Raw genomic sequence first — 21,541 nt, forward strand, 5'->3', positions numbered from 1 at the left:
GATGGTCTTGCTGCGGCGGTAGTGACCAGGTCGTATCCACTAGCAACGGCTCAACCTCTCTGGCTGCTGAAGATAGGCGCGGTACAAGGGAGTAGACAGAAGCAAGGTCGGACGTAGCAGAAGGTCGGGGCAGGCAGCAAGGATCGTAGTCAGGGGCAACGGCAGGAGGTCTGGAACACAGGCTAGGAACATACAAGGAAACGCTTTCACTGGCACGATGGCAACAAGATCCGGCAAGGAAGTGCAGGGGAAGTGAGGTGATATAGGGAAGTGCACAGGTGATCAGACTAATTGGAACCACTGCGCCAATCAGCGGCGCAGTGGCCCTTTAAATCGCAAAGACCCGGCGCGCGCGCGCCCTAAGGAGCGGGGCCGCGCGCGCCGGGACAGGACCGACGGGGAGCGAGTCAGGTACGGGAGCCGGGGTGCGCATCGCGAGCGGGCGCTACCCGCATCGCGAATCGCATCCCGGCTGGAGGCGGTATCGCAGCGCCCCGGGTCAGTGGATCTGACCGGAGCGCTGCAGTGAGGAGAGTGTAGCGAGCGCTCCGGGGAGGAGCGGGGACCCGGAGCGCTCGGCGTAACAATAACATTTGGTGTGACAGTTGTTCAAATAAAAATAAAAATAAACTTTTTGGGCTGTGAAATAAAACCAGTGCTGCCTAAAGGGGGGCTCTAACTATGTGCTGCCTAATATGGGGGAATCTATGTGCTGCCTAAAGGGGGGATCTAAATATGTGCTGCCTAAAGGGGATTCTATGTGCTGCCTAAAGGGAGGCTCTAACTATGTGCTGCCTAATATTGGGGAATCTATGTGCTGCCTAAAGGGGGGCTCTATGTGATGCCTAAAGGGGGCTCTAACTATGTGCTGCCTAACATGGGGGAATCTATGTGCTGCCTAAAGGGGGGATCTAACTATGTGATGCCTAAAGGGGTGATCAAACTATGTGCTGCCTAAAGGGGGCTCTATGTGCTGCCTAAAGGGAGGCTCTACCTATGTGCTGCCTAAAGGGGGGCTCTAACTATGTGCTGCCTAATATAGGGGAATCTATGTGCTGTCTAAAGGGGGGATCTAACTATGTGATGCCTAAAGGGGGGCTCTATGTGCTGCCTAAAGGGTCTAAAGCACGTTATTCCAAAGAATCTAGGAATAATTGGTGATTTATGCCCTTTATGGATTAAAACCAGACTCTGCATCAACTATGTAATTTTCCATGGGAGTTTTGCCATGGATCCCACTCCAGCACGCCACAGTCCAGGTATTAGTCCCCTTGAATCAACTTTTAAATCACAATTGTGGCCAGAAAGAGTCCCTGTGGGGTTTAAAATTCGCCTGCCCAATGAAGTCAATGGCGGTTCGCGAACGCAAACTTTTGCAAATGTTATGTTCGCGACATCACTATTTAACAGGAACAAAATAGTACCCCACTTAGAGGTACATATGTGGTATGCACTTATGAGGGGAGGACAATGTGCTCCAGTACGCTTAAAACAGAATTTGTTCCACAACACCAGCAGGTGTGTACTTTTGGCTGGCCTTTCACAGTATCTAGGCCCTTAAGACTTTAACAGAAACAATATAGTACACCATTTAGATGTAGGTATGTGGTATGCACTTATGAGGGGAGGACAATGCGCTCCAGTATGCTTAAAACGGTATTTCTCTTCAACACCAGCCGGTGTATACTTTTGGTTGGCCTTTCACAGTATCTAGGCCCTTAAGACTTTAACAGGAACAAAATGGTTCACCACTTAGATGTACACACGGTTACACTTAATAGAGGACACACAGCACACAGTCGCTGTGTACTAACTACACCCAAAATTACACTTTCTTTCTCAATCTTACTCCCTTCCCTATCAGTGCTTCTAGGCTGGATTTTGGCTTGAGGTAAATTATTTGCTGTAAAAAAGCTTTTCTGTGCAACACACTGATCTCTGTTCTCTCTGCAACAGAACACTAATGTGATTGGGAGGTGAATCGCTGCTTTAAAAATGCTTTTCTGTGCAACACACACTGCTCTCTGTCCCTCTCTCTCTCTGCAATAAAAGGCTGAAGTGACTGGCCGCAAGATGGCTGCCAATTATGTAGGGCTGTGACATCACAGGGGTGGCTGGCTGCTGCTATTCTGCATGCTGCATGTGATTCAGGGTCATCCCGCCCACCCTCTTTCCCGCCTTGCCTTCCCAGCATTCATTGCCCCATTTCCTGACATGTGGATCCGCCATTTTAGATGCCCTGGAGCCTGGACCACACTAAATGGAGTTTAATGAACTGATTCGTATGATTGAATCGCGGCAATATTCACATTCCTTGCAAATCAATTTTTCTCCTTAAATTCATAATGAATTTGGATTCATCAGATTTGATTCGCTCATCCCTAATTGGAACATAAATACCAACATAAATAAACATTATCAATACACAGGGTAAGCATTACCCCTCATAACAATTAACAGTGCAAGTGCAATATAACATGACCCTGAGATACTGAACTGTCAGGAGGGGGACTTGAAGGCAGTTTAATTTCATCTGATCTCCTACTGTGCCCTTGGTTGTCCATCACCTAACCCAAGGGCACCTCATTTGGAAATTACATTGTCTCTGCTCCCCAGGATCCACTACAACCAGCTGGGTTCCATGCCAGCTCCCCCATAGCCGGTCAACCGTGCAGTTGGCCACCATTCTCCTCCAGTACCTCCAAATCCCCCTCCAGCTCCTGCTGCTGTGACGAAAAGAGCTATTGCCTCGCCATACTCCCCCAATTCCCAAACAACTCGGGAGGGGGGGGGGACTTCTCTTCATGCTGTCCCCCAACTGACTCATCCCCTTCCCTACTCCTTCTCTTAACCCCTGCTTTGCTGATACAGCTACTTCTACTACCACCCTTGCCGTCGCCACTTATGAGCCTGTACACAGAATGACCCCCCAAAAAAAGATCATTTGTAGTTTTTTATTTGTGAAAAGTCATTATTTCTTCTTCACTTTTCAGGATGCCAATCCCGTTGCTACTCGCCAAAATGTGAAAAAGCCAATTCTTCTCCACTTGCTAGGTACAAAACCCGTTGCCACTCCCAAACATTTTTTGGAATGCTTGGAAAAAGCCATTGCTTTTTTCTATACCTCCATTCACATATTATTACCGACAGGATCTGCCACCAAAAAGGAAATACTTTTGCACAATTTTTGAATTTTTTCAGTATAAAAATTCTTTTAGTACAGTATGTTTTTAAACAAGCGGTTAGTTATCAGGGGTTAGCAGTACATGGATACTTGGATAACACAGAAAGGGCCCATTCACGTGGTGGAATTTTTGCCCAGAAAAATGTTGGCCAGACATTTTCCAGGCAGAAGGCATAGTCAGAAGTTGGGGCTAGAATCGCTCGATAATACTCCACATCCATAGACGGCAATGCATTTCCGATCTGATGCTGCTGAAAGAATAAACGTTAATTGTTTTAGCAAAGTCTGGAATTTGAATTTCCATGGCAGATGGATTCTGCTCGGAAATTCTTCAGTGTGAATGCGCCCTTATAGGACAGTATTATATCACTGGGGTAATTGCTGAGGTCCAGGTTTGCCTTTAACCCCTTAAGGACCCAGCCATTTTACACCTCAGGACCCGGCCATTTTTTGCACATCTGACCACTGTCACTTTAAACATTAATAACTCTGGAATGCTTTTAGTTATCATTCTGATTCTGAGAATGTTTTTTCGTGACATATTCTACTTTAACATAGTGGTAAAATTTTGTGGTATCTTGCATCCTTTCTTGGTGAAAAATCCCAAAATTTTATGAAAAATTTGAAAATTTTGCATTTTTCTAACTTTGAAGCTCTCTGCTTGTAAGGAAAATGGATATTCCCAAAAAAAAAAATTTTTATTCACATATACAATATGTCCACTTTATGTTTGCATCATAAAATTGATGAGTTTTTACTTTTGGAAGACACCAGAGGGCTTCAAAGTTCAGCAGCAATTTTCCAATTTTTCACAAAATTTCCAAACTCACAATTTTTCAGGGACCAGTTCAGGTTTGAAGTGGATTTGAAGGGTCTTCATATTAGAAATATCCCACAAATGACCCCATTATAAAAACTGCACCCCCCAAAGTATTCAAAATGACATTCAGTAAGTGTATTAACCCTTTAGGTGTTTCACAGGAATAGCAGCAAAGTGAAGGAGAAAATTCACAATCTCCATTGTTTACACTCGCATGTTCTTGTAGACCATATTTTTGAATTTTTACAAGGGGAAAAAGGAGAAAATGTATACTTCTATTTGTAGCCCAATTTCTCTCGAGTAAGCACATACCTCATATGTCTATGTAAAGTGTTCGGCGGGCGCAGTAGAGGGCTCAGAAGCGAAGGAGCGACAAGGGGATTTTGGAGAGTAAGTTTTTTTTTTATGGTTTTTGGGGGGCATGTTGCATTTAGGAAGCCCCTATGGTACCAGAACAGAAAAAAAATACCACATGGCATACCATTTTGGAAACTAGACCCCTTGAGGTACGTAAGAAGGAATAAAGTGAGCCTTAATACCCCACAGGAGTTTCACGACTTTTGCATATGTAAAAAAAATTAAAAAAAAATGTCACTAAAATGTGTGTTTCCCCCCAAATTTCACATTTTTGCAAGGGTTAATAGCAGAAAATACCCCCATACATTAACCCCATCTCTTCTGAGTATGAAGGTACCCCATAAGTTGACCTGAGGTATACTATGGGTGAACTACAATGCTCAGAAGAGAAGGAGTCATATTTGGCTTTTTGAGAGCAAATTTTGCTCGGGGGCATGTCGCATTTAGGAAGCCCCTATGGTGCCAGGACAGCAAAAAAAAACACATGAAATACCATTTTGGAAACTAGACCCCTTGTGGAACGTAACAAGAAATAAAGTGAGCCTTAATACCCCACAGGGGTTTCACGACTTTGGCATACGTAAAAAAAAAAAAAAAAATCACTAAAAGGTGTGTTTCCCCCCCAAATTTCACATTTTTGCAAGGGTTAATAGCAGAAAATACCCCCCAAAATTTGTAACCACATCTATTCTGAGTATGTAGGTACCCCATAAGTTGACCTGAAGTGCACTACGGGTGAACTACAATGCTCAGAAGAGAAGGAGTCATATTTGGCTTTTTGAGAGCAAATTTTGCTCGGGGGGCATGTCGCATTTAGGAAGCCCATATGGTGCCAGGACAGCAAAATAACCCCCACATGGCATACCATTTTGGAAACTAGACCCCTTGAGGAACGTAAGAAGGCGTAAAGTGAGCATTTAACCCCCACTGGTGTCTGTCATATCTTTGGAACAGTGGGCTGTACAACATTTTTAATTTGCACAGCCCACTCTTCCAAAGATCTGTCAGACACCAGTGGGGTGTAAATTCTCACTGCACCCCTCATTACATTCCGTGAGGGGTGTAGTTTCCGAAATGGGGTCACATGTGTTTTTTTTTTTTTTTTTTGCGTTTGTCAAAACCGCTGTAACAATCAGCCACCCCTGTGCAAATCACCTCAAATGTACATGGCGCACTCTCCCTTCTGGGGCCTTGTTGTGCGCCCCCAGAGCACTTTACGCCCACATATGGGGTATCTCCGTACTCGGGAGAAATTGCGTTACAAATTTTGGGGGGCTTTTTTTCCCCTTTACCTCTTGTCAAAATGAAAAGTATAGGGCAACACCAGCATGTTAGTGTAAAAAGTTTATTTTTTTACACTAACATGCTGGTGTAGACCCCAACTTCACCTTTTCATAAGGGGTGAAAGGAGACAAAGACCCCCAAGATTTGTTAGTCAATTTCTCCCGAGTACAGCGATACCCCATATGTGACCCTAAACTGTTTCCTTGAAATACGACAGGGCTCCAAAGTGAGAGCGCCATGTGCATTTGAGGCCTGAATTAGGGATTTGCATAGGGGTGGACATAGGGGTATTCTACGCCAGTGATTCCCAAACAGGGTGCCTCCAGCTGTTGCAAAACTCCCAGCATGCCTGGACAGTCAACGGCTATCCGGCAATACTGGGAGTTGTTGTTTTGCAACAGCTGGAGGCTCCATTTTGGAAAGAGTGGCGTACCAGGCGTTTTTCATTTTTATTGGGGAGGGAGGGGGGCTGTGTAGGGGGTATGTGTATATGTAGTGTTTTTTACTTTTTATTTTATTTTGTGTTAGTGTAGTGTAGTGTTTTTAGGGTACAGTCACACGGACAGGGGATTACAGCGAGTTTGAGCTGCCGCGCAGAATTTGCTGCATTGCAAACTTGCAGCCCGATACTCACTGTAAGCCCCCTGCCCATGTGAATGTACCCTGTACATTCACAGGGGGGGGGGGGGGACCTCCAGCTGTTGCAAAACTACTACTCCCAGCATGCCTGAGAATGTTTGGGAGTTGTGGTTTTGCAACAGCTGGAGGCACACCGGTTGGGAACCACTGAGTTAGGAAACAATGTTTCCCAACAAGTGTGCCTCCAGCTGTTGCAAAACCACAACTCCCAAACATTCTCAGGCATGCTGGGAGTAGTAGTTTGGCAACATCTTTAGAGCCAGATGTTGCCGAACTACAACTCCCAGCATGCTTGAAGTTGTAGTTTTGTAACATCTGGAGGACTACAGTTTGCAGACCACTAATACAGTGGTTCCCAATCTGTGCCCTTCCAGATGTTGCAAAACTACAACCCCCAGTATGCCAAAACTGTCCAGGCATGCTGGGAGTTGTAGTTCTGCAACATCTGAAGGGCCAGATGTTACAGCACTACAACTCCCAGCATGCCTGGACAGTAAGGGCATGCTGAGGATGTGTAGTTTTGCAACATCTGGAAGGGCACAGTGGTCCAAAAACTGTGGACCTCCAGATGTTGCAAAACTGCAACTCCCAGCATGCCCAGACGCCAAGGGCTGTCTGGGCATGCTGGGAGTTGTAGTTTACAGGGTCCTATTACAGCAATGCATGTCGCTTTACGGCGACGCGCATTGCTGTAAAGGGACCGACCGCGGCTGAAGATATACTCACCTGTCGCCGCCGCCGCCATCTTCCTCGCCGGGATCCGGGTCTTTGGGGACGAGGTAAGTACCGGGGCCGGGCCCCAGCACTCCCCCGTCCCCCGCCGCGTCCTCCGGTCTTCCTCCCGTCTTCTCCGGACTTTCAGGGTCCAGGCAGGAGTAGCCGCCCCCCCTCCTGCGATTGGTCAGTTAACTAACCGACAGATCGCAGGGTATAGGAGGAGGTGGCCGGTTTGCCACCTCGCTCCTATACGTTAGCATGGTCCTGGCTGTCTGTGACAGCCGGGATCATGCGAAATTACCGGGCGGTCGGGTCCCAGAGACCCGATCAGCCCGGTATCGCCGCAGATCGCAAGGGCGATTTCCCTTGCGATTTGCGGCAATCGCCGACATGGGGCCCTACATGGCCCCCCTCGGCGTTTGCCCTGGATGCCTGCTGAAGGATTTCAGCAGGCATCGGGTTCCGATCTCTGCCCGGCGAGCGGCAGAAACCGGAAAACGCCAGGACGTACGGGGACGTCCTGGGTCCTTAAGGCCCAGGGTGCGGGGACGTCAAAGAGGTACTCTGTGGTAAACACATTTTTTCTAATCAACTACTGTCATAAAGTTATACAGATGTGTAAATTACTTCTATATAAAAATCTTAATCCTTCCAGTACTTATCATGTTGTACAGTTCTTTTCTCTCTGACCACAGTGCTTTCTGCTGCATCCTCTGTCCATGACAAGAACTGTCCAGAGCAGATTTGCTATGGGCATTTGTTCCTGTTCTGGCAGTTCCTGATATGGACAAAGATGTCAGCAGAGAGCACTGTGGTCAGACTGGAAAGAATTACACAACTTCCTCTGTAGTATACGGCAGCTGATAAGTACTGGAAAGATTAAGATTTTTTAAAATAAGTCATTTAAGAATCTGTATAACTTTATGGCACCAGGTGATTTGAAAAAAAAAAACATTTTCTGCTGGAATACCCCTTTAACACCTTGCTAATCTCTATTCATATCATGTATGTGCATATGGTATGTAAGTATATGACACATCTAGCTATCTATATATCTATCTATCTTATCTATTATTAAAAGCATTTTTGCATTATTTAGCCTTGGCTTTTTCTTTTCAATTTTGTTATATTTTTTTGTATATTTTTGTTTTAGCTTTTTTTTTATCCAAAAATAATAGTTTTCCCTCTAAAATTAGATATGCACGTATTTTTTGGCAGATCGACGTCCCAGCTGTGACAAAAAACTAATGAAATAATCAGACAGTATACCCACTTTTAATCATTTAAAGCTGACTTACACAAATGATGATCATAATTAACCCAGCAGCTTTTGTTGCGCCAGACTGCCGTCCATTGGACATGGATTAAGCCCCCCGCACCCTCTTCTGATTTATACGGAGCATCTAATTCCTTTTTGCTGATACAAATCCACAATATGCTTTCTCTAGCACTTGTTGACATTATCAGATCCGTTATTTCACGGTGGCATTTACACGTGAATGAATACCCTTTCTGCCATTCTTCTGCGGTGCTGCATGCACAGCTGCTTATAGTCAAGTGGAGGGATAACTAATGGTTAGTGATGATGAGGAAATAGGAAACAAAAAAAGTTTATTCTGTAAGGCACATAAGCTGCGGTGCTTTCACCTCTGCCCAGCTGGTAATAAGCAGTATTCAGAAAATGTCCTGTAGCTAGCCAGACTGAGATGGGACAGCTGCCTGGCTGCTGTTTAATAGAATTCATATGCCTTGAGGCTGCGGATCTTTATTGGCTACCTCCAGCAATGGAGCAACTGCTGTTTTAAATTATACTCATTGGGGCTCGTGTTTAAACACAGAACAAAACATGTTTTGACACTGCACCAATTCTACTCCTAAATAAAGCTATTTACAAAATTTTTGCAGCTCTAAAAAAAGCAAGAATTTTAAATAAACGATTAAACTTTGATAACATTGTTACTATAAGTCATTCGGCATTTACTCTTCTGTATAGAGCATAGTTTATTTCTTTATTAGTTTTACATTCTTTTTCATTGCATATTTATCAATATTTTTTGCAAGGTAAGTTTTTACTGCAGCAGTCAGATGTAAAGTATTTGCTAAAGGGGTACTCACGAGGGGCGGGTGTGACTTCACGAGGGGCGGCCCTGAACATGGAAGCCTGCACACAGCCGTTCGGAACAATAAACTTCGGGGCGCTGGGAGGGGAGCTCCAGAAGCATGGCAGCGGAGTACCCCTTTAATGGGTTCTAAAATCCCCACTCGCAGATTTTAAAGGGGTAATCTGGAGGTTTTTTTTTTTTTTCAAATCAACTGGTGCCAGAAAGGTATGTAGATTTGTAAATTACTTTTATATGAAAATCTTAATCCTTCCAGTACTTATCAGCTGCTGTATGCTCCAGAGGAAGTTGTGTAGTTCTTTCCAGTCTGACCACAGTGCTCTCTGCTGCCACCTCTGTCCGTGTCAGGAACTGTCCAGAGCTGGAGCAAATCCCCATAGCAAATCTCTCCTGCTCTGGCAGTCAGTGATCTTCCACCAATGTACACTACCCAAAAGCAACCACAAGACCATATAAGTGATTACAGTGCAATTATATCTAGTAACTTACATGTGACTTCTTCTTTGATTAGAGTCTTCACTCTTTCTTTGCCATCTAGTCCAGACTGCCTAAAATACTTCTCCAAGCTATAACTTGTCTCAGCATACTCTGCCAGGTAAAAAAAAAAAAACATGTAAGGCTCCTCACCTCTATGCAAAGTCCCCATTTGTAATACCCCTCACAGTAATAGTGCTCACTTTTTGTCCCAATATAGTAGTTAGGCCCTGGGGCATATTTACCACTAGGCCAACAAGGCCCAGGCCAGGGTGGCAGTTTATGGGGGCAGAAGATATGTGTGGGTGCCGTGAATGCTTCGCCGGGGGAGAGAAGTAGCTGGAAGTGGCTGCCTGCTGAAGGGTATGTGAAGCTGGTTGTGACACAGTGTAAACAGCGCTCATCATCTCGGGGGTCACATTGACTGGAGAAGGCTGAGTCCTTTGTGCCTGGAAAAAAACACTTTCCTCTACCCGCTCCACCGCAGGTCCAGTTTCTGGTGCCAGCAGCTTGGTACAGTTATTTGACTTCACCAGAAGTTATAAAACATGGAATGCTCTCTCTTTTTTCCTTCAGAGCATGTAACCTGAATCTTGGGGTTGGCCCCCCTTTCCCTGTCGCGGTTGTACCCGCTAAAAAATGTCAGCAACATTTCAACTCACCCAGAATGCTTGAACTAGACTCCATTGTGGCGTTGAAACGTTGCTGACACTTGATGGCTGAATAAAGTCCACAACCTTTAGTTTGAAATTACTTTGGCGTTCCATTTTTAATTTTTTTCTTTCAATTTTTAAACAGCACATTTGCCTTTTACATGTATGTACAGTACAGACCAAAAGTTTGGACACACCTTCTCATTCAGAGTTTTCTTTATTTTCATGACTATGAAAATTTTAGAGGGGTCTACTCCCGCCTTATCCGCTATCTCTCCGAGAACTCTCTCCTTGACCCCTTACAGTCTGGTTTCCTCTCCCTTCACTCCACAGAAACGGCCCTAACCAAAGTCACTGACGATCTTCTGACGGCCAAATCAAATGGCAATTTCTCTTTACTGATTCCCTTGGACCTGTCTGCGGCTTTTGACACTGTGGATCACCAACTCCTCCTCAGTAGTCTCCGCTCCATCGGTCTCAAGGACTCTGCTCTCGCCTGGTTTTCCTCCTATCTCTCTGGCTCGCTTCTTTAGCGTCTCGTTTTCTGGCTCTACTTCTTCTCCTCTTCCCCTTGCTGTCGGGGTTCCCCAGGGATCGGTCCTGGGTCCTCTACTCTTTTCACTCTACACATCCCCCATTGGAAAAACAATCAGTAGATTTGGTTTCCAGTACCACCTCTACGCTGATGACACCCAACTCTATACCTCCTCCGCCAACATCACCCCTGCACTCCTACAGAATACCAGTGACTGTCTCTCTGCCATCTCAGACATCATGTCCTCTATATATCTGTAACTAAATCTTTCTAAAACAGAACTTCTTGTCTTTTCTCCATCAACTGATACTGTACCTAACCCTGACATTTCCATCTCGGTATGTGGTACTACCATAACTCCCAGGCAGCAGGCTCGCTGTCTTGGAGTTATACTTGACTCTGATCTGTCTTTCACTCCCCATATTAAGTCTCTTTCACGTCCTTGTCACCTGCATCTCAAAAACATTTCAAGAATCCGCCCGTTTCTCACTACTGAAACTGCTAAAACTCTCATTATTGCTTTGATTCACTCCCGCCTTGACTACTGTAACTCTTTACTAATAGGCCTTCCTTTCTCCAAACTCTCTCCTCTCCAGTCCATCCTTAATGCCGCAGCCAGACTCATCTTCCTCTCCAGCCGCTACACCGACGCCTCCTCCCTGTGCCAGTCACTACACTGGTTACCAATTCAGTCCAGAATACAGTACAAAATCCTCAGTCTCACACACAAAGCTCTCCACAATGCTGCACCTTCCTACATCTCCTCTCTCATCTCCGTCTACCATCCTACACGTTCTCTCTGATCTGCTAATGATCTCACACTAACATCTTCTATAATCCGAACTTCTCACTCCCGTCTCCAAGACTTCACTCGTGCTGCACCGGTTCTCTGGAATGCTATCCCTCAATCCCTCAGACTCAACAACAACATCCATAGTTTCAAACGTGGCCTAAAAACACATCTCTTCAGACAGACCTACAACAGTCTCTAATTGGCCTCAACATATCCTCAACATATCCCCAACATATCCCCAACATATCCCCAACATATTCCCAACATATACCCAACATATCCCCAACATATCCTCAATATATCCCCACACCTCTTGTTTGAATAGTTATTGTGTAATTTTATGTCTGATACTTGTCTTTGTTTGTACCCCATAATTGTAAGTGCTGCGAAATCTGTAGGCGCTATATAAATAAATAAATAAATAAATTCATATTGAAGGCATCAAAACTATGAATTAACACATGTGGAATTATATACATAACAAAAAAGTGTGAAACAACTGAAAATATGTCATATTCTAGGTTCTTCAAAGTAGCCACCTTTTGCTTTGATTACTGCTTTGCACACTCTTGGCATTCTCTTGTTGAGATTCAAGAGGTAGTCACCTGAAATGGTTTTACCTTCACAGGTGTACTGGTGTGGAGGAGGAGGAGGTATGATGCTGTAGGGTGCTTTGCTGGTGACACTGTTGGGGATTTATTCAAAATTGAAGGCATACTGAACCAGCATAGCTACCACAGCATCTTGCAGCGGCATGCTATTCCATCCGGTTTGCGTTTAGTTGGACCATCATTTATTTTTTAACAGGACAATGACCCCAAACACACCTCCAGGCTGTGTAAGGGCTATTTGAACAAGAAGGAGAGTGATGGGTGCTGCGCCAGATGACCTGGCCTCCTCAGTCACCAGACCTGAACCCAATCGAGATGGTTAGGGGTGAGTTGGACCGCAGAGTGAAGGCAAAAGTGCCAACAAGTGCTAAGAATCTCTGGGAACTCCTTCAAGACTGTTGGAAGACCATTTCAGGTGACTACCTCTTGAAGCTCATCAAGAGAATGAGTGTGCAAAGCAGTAATCAAAGCAAAAGGTGGCTAGAACCTAGAATATGACATATTTTCAGTTGTTTCACACTTTTTTGTTATGTCTATAATTCCACATGTGTTAATTCATAGTTTTGATGCCTTCAATGTGAATCTACAATTTTCATAGTCATGAAAATAAAGAAAACTCTGAATGAGAAGGTGTGTCCAAACTTTTGGTCTGTACTGTATATAGTACACAACCGATTCTGCCAACCTTTTCCCTTGAAAACCACTCATTTGCCAACATGGTGATTGTTTCTAGTTTTTCATAGTTATTTTCCAAAAAACATTCTATATTATTTTATTTATTTATTTTTTAGGCCGCTATGGACTTCCTGTATCTATCTGTGACAGCATTGAGCCATGTTGGCATGCTCATCATCATGGTACCTGACTGTTCTCCTGACAAAATAGGGTAGTAGAAATGCGTTGAGAACATGTATCTAAGCCACCTGAAACATAAGTATTAGCCAGAGGGAGTACTTGTGTAATTTATGTCTGTCCAGGTTTTTGAGGGCAGTTTTAAGTGTACTATGTTAAAGGTTAAGTTTTAGTCTACCAATTCAGTTCCTATTTTTAATTTTTGTTTATTTGACAAAGCAATAGAGGAAATTGTTTTTACAGGATAATCTGTAGTTTTCAATGCCACCATTCTGGAATAGATATAACTTGTTTACAACATTTTACAAACTCTTTCTAAAGGAATAGGGAAAAAAAAAAACTATAGGGGAGATTTTTCAAAACCTGTGGAGGGTAAAAGTTGTTGAGTTGCCCATAGCAACCAATCAGATCGCTTCTTTCATAAGACCAATCAGAAGCGATCTGATTGGTTGCTATGGGAAACTGGTCAACTTTTTCTCTGCATAGGTTTTGATGAAATTCCCCCATACCTCTCTCACTAATATGTCACTTGTTAAATTATGCAGCATAAGTAACCTTTGATCTTTACTTTACAGGTCTGTACAATAAATGGGGTATGGCATTGATACAAAGGAAAAGATGCCTGATCGCGGGGGTCCTGCCGCTGTCATGCCCCCTCCCATAGGCTTGCATTGAGGGGCGGAGCATGACATCACACAGGGGCGGAAGCGTGACATCACACGCCGCCTGCCCCGTGGTCGCCGGTAATCAGACCCGGAGTGAACATGCTCCGGGGACTGATTTTAACTGGGGTGCTGCGTGCAAGATTACAGGGGTCCTCAGCAGCGGGACCCCCGCAATCAGGCTTCTTATCCCCTATCTTTTGGATAGGGGATAAGATGTCTAAGCGCCGGAGTATCCCTTTAAAATTCTTCTGACAGATTCGGCTGCCAGATGCACCCGTCATGGTGTGCATGTACCCAAAAGTTTATTTAGAAATTAGCAAATGTAATTATTTGAATTTTAGTTGCCATTTTACCAATAAAAGAATTTATTATTATGGAGAAATTTTTCTGCCATGTAAGACAACGGAGACTAAAATACTTAAAGGGGTATTCCGGCCATAGACATCTTATCCAAATGATAGGGGATAAGATGTCTCATCGAGGGGTCCTGCTGCTGGGGCCCCCTGCGATCTCCGTGTAGCACCAGGCATTCTCTGCCGGGCTGCTGCTCTAGTCTTGGGAACCTCTAAGTTTCCGGGACTGGAGACGTTATGTCACGCCATGCCCCTACATTCATGCCTATGGGAGGGGGCGTGATGGCTGTCACACCCCCTCCCATAGACAAGAATGGAGGGGGTCTGGTGTGATGTCAAGAGGGGGCGTGGCATGACATCACGTCTCCAGTGACAGAGAGGTTTCTGAGACCGTAGCAGAAGCCCGGCAGTGAATGCCGGGTGCTGCACGGAGATCGCAGGGGGACCCAGCAGCTGGCCCCCTGCTATCAGACATCTTATCCCCTATCCTGATAGGGATAGGAGATAAGTTGTCTATGGCTGGAATACCCCTTTAAATACAGACATCTATTCCTACCTCTTATCTCTTGTATAGATGAAATATAGCTCTGTGCACTAGGATAGTCACCCATTGTAGAAATACCAGCAAAGCAAATGTTCAAGTTACCATACAGTATATCCAGGCTACCACCTCCTACTTTTTCTCTCAGGAATGTATATTCAATACAATAATGCATTCCCATCTCGTATTTATGAGCACTTAATTCTCTGCTACATATTTGTTCCACGCCAGGGGCACGCCAGGAAGGACAAGCGTCAGGGCTATCATCACAAACCCTCCAAGTGCATTTATAACTGGCGCTAAGAAGTGATGGTTATAGTCAAAGGTAAGGAAAGTTTCAGCAATAGAGCCACGTATAAGAGAAGGGCGCCTTTCAAAAATAGCTTGTGGGAATGTGAACTAGACTGATGTGTAACCATTAAAGGCCTAGAGCAAAACACTCCAAGAAGGGAATCATCAACATTTATATTCCGCCAGGCATTTTATAATGAGTAACGCGATACTCCCATTGCTGTCAATGATGTTATTCAAATGTCAGTGTGGCACAGTGTACACATGTAAAGACACAGTAGTAATGTAGAATTAACAGAAGACATATCATTATAGGTTTGGAAAAACACACTTCATACCTCCCCTGTGTCTGAGATGTTAATATCTCACATTCTTCTCCATGTCTATAAATGACTGTCTCTTGGCTGCTTAACAGAGCGGCTATTCAAGAATCTGTAGATCATTGGAGAGCAGCCACAGCCAGAGGGACATTCATTCCTAGACCAATTGTTTAACAAGCAGTCTTAGAGGTAGAGATAAAGAGGATAGCACAGCCGACTAAATGAGCCATTCACTGCCAATCTGCACCTGAATGAGAGAGGAGTCAAATACTTTAGTTATTGGGAAATTTATATCCAAACTAATGTGGTGGGCTATAGGAGTTTACATGTTTACTGGCATCGTTTATTTACGTACCAGCAATGAATGAACAGTGGAATTTTTTTTTTTGCATTTGTATTAAAGGGGTACTCCACTGCCCCAGCATTCAGAACATTTTGTTCCAGATGCTTGGAGCTAGCGGTGGGGGTCATGATGTCACGGCCATGCCCCCTCATGACATCACACCAAGCCCCCTCAATGCAAGTCTATGGGAGGGAGCATGGCGGCCAAGACACCCCCTCCCGTAGACTTGCATTGAGGGGGCATGGCCATGACGTCACGACTCACACCGCCCGCACCCAGTCTTCCAAACGAACACTGGGTGCTGCACAGAGATCGCCGGGGTCACGGCAATCAGACATCTTATCCCCTATCCTTTGGATAGGAGATAAGATGTCTAGGGGCGGAGTACCCCTTTAAGGGATGAAACAATACTGCTTGCAACAGTGTAGTGGTCAGATTTTCGAAAAAAGATTTTTGCATGTACTGTACATCAGAAAGCCCCATAGTAAAAGTCAGAATGAGTTCACAGCAATTTTAACATACTTTGTTAAATCTTAATTTGCATTTTCTGCACTAGAAATCCTCAGCAGCAAAGCCAGATCTAATTCACAGAATTTGGTCATGTCTGAAAATCTGTCTCCTTCCTGGCCTAGGTGAAAGTAGACTTATAGGGAGTCATGTAGTAATATGGTGAACAAACAAAAATAGAGAAACAGAAACACAGCCGCACATCCACCATTTTTATTTTGATCTATTTTCTTCTCAGCATAATTTTAAAAACTAACAGGTTGTAAGTATACATTTTGATCAAAAGGTTAAAGCCCACTCACCACATCAAGGCCACCTGGTCAGAGTGGGTCTCTAACCTACCACTGCCTCGGTGACACCAAGCTCATAGGAGGAATGACCCAGTGGCCAGGCAGCCCCACTGCTGTCCAACCAAGCCCCCAGCTCCGGGCTACACCACCCCACAGACAAAGCATCATAGCAACAATGGCCGCCACAGAGCACCGCACCAGTGTGAACAACTACAATGTGCTCCCTACAAGAGGGCTGGGAGAATGCTAGGAGGAAACCCATATGCAGTCTCCTGCTAATTAAAAATGCCTGGGCCGAATGGGTGGAATGGAGTGCTGGTTATGAAAGAGGGGACAGACTACAATTGTGGAACAAAGATAGAGAATCAGAAACACACCCACATATCCACAATTTGTATTTTGATTGACTTGTTCCTCAACATAATTTCAAAAACTAACAGGTTGTTAGTATACATTTTGATCAAAAAGTACAATCCCACTCACCACGTCAAGGCCACCTAGTCAGATTAATGGTCACTTGTTTGTTTGCTATTTTTGGCTGGTGCTGGTGACATGTGTCTGTGCATTCTGCCCTGTTTAGTCACCATCATTTAGTATGCTACCCTTGGTCTGTGGCTAGCATGTCCTTGTTTTTGTCCTGTCTTGCTCTTATCTTTCCCCTTCCTGGACTACTGTTTCTGGGGTCATGGCCTTATGTTATTGTATTTATTTGCCATTGATATATTGTTTTGTATGGAACTGAGGAAGAGGATCGCAACACCTTTGAAACACGTCGTCCTGATGTATTGTCAATAAACCCTTTTAAAGTACCAGCTCCGAAACAAAACATACCTTCCTGTCCAGACACTCGCAGGGAGTGACAATTCTAAAGATCTTTTCCTCCTTCTCCGCATTCTACTGTGATCCTCTGTACCACCTATGGGGTTGTGTGTTATGGAGCTATAGTTTTTAATGGCACCTATTTGGTGTAGATTTAACTTTTTAAAACTTTTTATAACTTTTTTCTGGGATTTTATAAGACAAATAAAACACGATTCCAGAATTTGGATTTTTTTTTTTATGTTTACATGCGGGATCACTAATGTTATATTTTAATAGTTCACACAATTCTGCACGTAACAACACAATAATATGATTAGGGTTTTTAAATTTTTTTGTTTTTTTTACTTTTTTTTATTTGAAAATTTGGGAAATGAGGGTGATTAAAGGGGTTATCCAGGAAAAAACTTATTTTTATATATCAAGTTGAGTTGTTCTTATCTGTCTAAGTGTTCTCTGATGACATGTGTCTAGGGAACCGCCCAGTTTAGAAGCAAATCCCCATAGCAAACCTCTTCTACTCTGTGCAGTTCCCGAGACAAGCAGAGATGTCAGCAGAGAGCACTGTTGCCAGACAGAAAACAACAACTCAACTTCAGCAGCTGATAATTATTGAAAGGATGAACATTTTTTTATAGAAGTAATTTACAAATCTGTTTAACCCCTTAAGGACGCAGGACGTAAATGTACGTCCTGGTGCGGTGGTACTTAACGCACCAGGACGTACATTTACGCCCTAAGCATAACCGCGAGCATCGGACCGATGCCCGTGTCATGCGCGGCTGAGCCCGGCTGCTGATCACAGCCAGGGACCCGCCGGCAATGGCCGACGCCCGCGATCTCGTGGGCGTCCGCCATTAACCCCTCAGGTGCCGGGATCAATACAGATCCCGGCATCTGCGGCAGTGCGCGATTTGAATGAATGATCGGATCGCCCGCAGCGCTGCTGCGGGGATACGATCATTCATAACGCCGCACGGAGGTCCCCTCTCCTGCCTCCGTCCGGCTCCCGGCGTCTCCTGCTCTGGTCTGTGATCGAGCAGACCAGAGCAGAAGATGACCGAAAACACTGATCTGTTCTATGTTCTATACATAGAACAGATCAGTATTAGCAATCATGGTATTGCTATGAATAGTCCCCTATGGGGACTATTCAAGTGTAAAAAACAAAATGTAAAAAAATGTAAAAGTAAAAAAAAAAATGAAAAATCCCCTCCCCCAATAAAAAAGTAAAACGTCCGTTTTTTCCTATTTTACCCCCAAAAAGCGTAAATTTTTTTTTATAGACATATTTGGTATCGCCACGTGTGTAAATGTCCGAACTATTAAAATAAAATGTTAATGATCCCGTACGGTGAACGGCGTGAACGAAAAAAAAATCCAAAATTCCTACTTTTTTAATACATTTTATTTAAAAAAAAATTATAAAAAATGTATTAAAGTTTTTTATATGCAAATGTGGTATAAAAAAAAAAGTAAAGATCATGGCGCAAAAAATGAGCCCCCATACCGCCGCTTATAAGGAAAAATAAAAAAGTTATAGGTCATCAAAATAAAGGGATTATAAACGTACTAATTTGGTTAAAAAGTTTGTGATTTTTTTTAAGCGCAACAATAATAGAAAAGTATGTAATAATGGGTATCATTTTAATCGTATAGACCCTCAGAATAAAGAACACAAGTAATTTTTACCATAAATTGTACGGCGTGAAAACGAAACCTTCCAAAATTAGCAAATTGCGTTTTTCGTTTTAAGTTCCCCACAAAAATAGTGTTTTTTGGTTGCGCCATACATTTTATGATATAATGAGTTATGTCATTACAAAGGATAACTGGTCGCGCAAAAAACAAGCCCTCATACTAGTCTGTGGATGAAAATATAAAAGAGTTATGATTTTTAGAAGGCGAGGAGGAAAAAATGAAAACGTAAAAATTAAATTGTCTGAGTCCTTAAGGCCAAAATGGGCTGAGTCCTTAACCTCTTAAGGACCCATGACGTATGCATACGTCATGAGTCCCGGTCCTGCGATATAACGCGGGGTCACACGGTGACCCCGCATCATATCGCGGCGGGCCCGGCGTCATAGTGAAGCCGGGACCCGCCTCTAATAGCGCGCGGCACTGATCGCTGTGCCGCGCGCTAGTAACCCTTTAGCCGCGCGCTCAAAGCTGAGCCGCGCGGCTAAAAACGAAAGTAAAAGTGCCCGGCTAGCTCAGGGAGCTGTTCGGGATCGCCGCGGTATAATCGCGGCATCCCGAACAGCTGAAGCACAGGAGGAGGTCTTCTTACCTTCTCCTGTGCTGTCCGATCGCCGAATGAATGCTTCAAGCCTGAGATCCAGGCTTGAGCATTCAATCGCCGAAAACACTGATTGATCCATTCCTATGGAGATGGATCAATCAGTGTAAAAGATCAGTTTATGCAATGTTATAGCCCCCCCTATAGGAGCTATAATGTTGCATAAGAAAAGTGTAAAAAAATCATTAACCATTTCAAGTATCCCTTCCCCTAATAAAAGTTTGAATCACCCGGCATTTCCAAAACTAAAAAAAACATTATGTAAATAAAAATAAACATATGTGGTATCGCCGCGTGCGGAAATGTCCGATTTATAAAAATATACCGCTTTTTACGCGCAAAAAAATTCTAAAATCCAAAATAGCGCATTTTTGATCACTTTTTATACCACAAAAAAGTGAATAAAAAGTGATCAAAAAGTCTGATCAGAACAAAAATGGTACCGCTAAAAACTTCAGATGACGGCGCAAAAAATGAGTCCTCAAAGTGCCCTGAACACAGAAAAATAAAAAAGTTATAGGGGTCAAAAGATGACCATTTTAAACGTATAAATTTTCCTGCATGTATTCATGATTTTTTTCGGAAGTGATACAAATTCAAACCTATACAAGTAGGGTATCATTTTAACCGTATGGACCTACAGAATAAAGATAAGGTATCATTTTTGACAAAAAATGTACTGCGTAAAAATAGAAGCCCCCAAAACTTACAAAATAGTGTTTTTTCATCAATTTTGTCGCACATTGATTTTTTTTCCCGTTTCACCGTAGATTTTTGGGTAAAATGACTAATGTCATTACAAAGTAGAATTAGTGACGCAAAAATTAAGCCATTATATATAATTTTAGGTGAAAATTTTTAAGAGTTATGATTTTTTAAAGTTAAGGAGGAAAAATTGAAAATGAAAAAACGGAAAAAGCCCGGGTCCTTAAGGGGTTAAGGGGTTAAAGGGGTTATCTAGGAAAAAAAACTTTTTTTTATATATCAACTGGCTCCAGAAAGTTAAACAGATTTGTAAATTACTTCTATTAAAAAATATTAATCCTTTCAGTACTTATGAGCTTCTGAAGTTAAGGTTGTTCTTTTCTGTCTAAGTGCTCTCTGATGACACGTGTCTCGGGAAGTTTAGAAGAGGTTTGCTCTGGGGATCTGCTTCTATACTGGGCGGTTCCTGAGACACGTGTCACCAGAGAGCACTTAGACAGAAAAGAACAACCTTAACTTCAGAAGCTCATAAGTACTGAAAGGATTAAGATTTTTGAATAGAAGTAATTTACAAATCTGTTTAACTTTCTGGAGCCAGTTGATATATAAAAAATAGTTTTTTTCCTGGATAACCTCTTTAACTTTCTGTAGCCAATTGATATAAAAAAAAAGTTTTTTCCTGGAATACCCCTTTAAGAATGTTTTTTTATATTTTTGAAAACATTTTTTAACTTCTTTTTTTTAAAATACTTTTTACACTTTTTAAATCCCCCTTGAGGACTTGTGTGAGCAATCAATTGTTTGCACATACAGATCAATGTAATATTATAGTATTAAAGGGGTACTCCGCCCCTAGACATCTTATAAGATGTCTGATCATGAGGGTCCTGCAGCACCCAGCATTCATTTAGAATGCCGGGTGCAGGCGGTGGGGATCGCGACATGACAGCCACACCCCTTGTGATGTGAAGTCATAAGGGGGCGTGGTCGTGCGGGGGTCAGCATGCCCCCTTCCAGCAGACTGCCAGGGCCCTGTTCAGGAGATTGCAGGGAGTTCCAGCGGTTGGACCCCCGCGATCTATTATATATCCCCCATCCTTTTAATAGGGGATAAGTTATCTTTCACTACAGAACTCCTTTAACGGTGCCATGACAGATACATGATTAAGGGGTTAAATCACTTTTATTTTCTTTGACTCCTTCGTACTAAATCCAGTCGGCGAGAATGTCTTTGCAGAACACCTCATTTACATTTTAAAGCAGAAAAATAAAGATAATAGCAGAAAACAGCACAAGTAACAGAAAAGTAAGGAATCATTAATTGTCGGCCCTGTAGTGCGCAATTAGTCACATAAGAGTCGGAATCATT

The 21,541-nt window shown here is 43.3% G+C and overlaps 1 long non-coding RNA gene across 1 annotated transcript in view; it reads left to right on the top strand.

Moving 5' to 3' along the window:
- Nucleotides 1-13,522: 13,522 nt before the first annotated feature.
- The window catches only part of LOC130284063 (uncharacterized), a 27,095-nt gene continuing 19,076 nt past the window's right edge, over nucleotides 13,523-21,541 (top strand). Inside the window, exons 1-2 of the long non-coding RNA XR_008846911.1 lie at nucleotides 13,523-13,614; nucleotides 14,830-14,923. This is a non-coding gene — a long non-coding RNA (uncharacterized LOC130284063). The remainder of the gene's footprint in view (nucleotides 13,615-14,829; nucleotides 14,924-21,541) is intronic.

The sequence above is a fragment of the Hyla sarda genome, chromosome 8 (genome assembly GCF_029499605.1).
Source record: "Hyla sarda isolate aHylSar1 chromosome 8, aHylSar1.hap1, whole genome shotgun sequence".
Taxonomy (NCBI): domain Eukaryota; kingdom Metazoa; phylum Chordata; class Amphibia; order Anura; family Hylidae; genus Hyla; species Hyla sarda.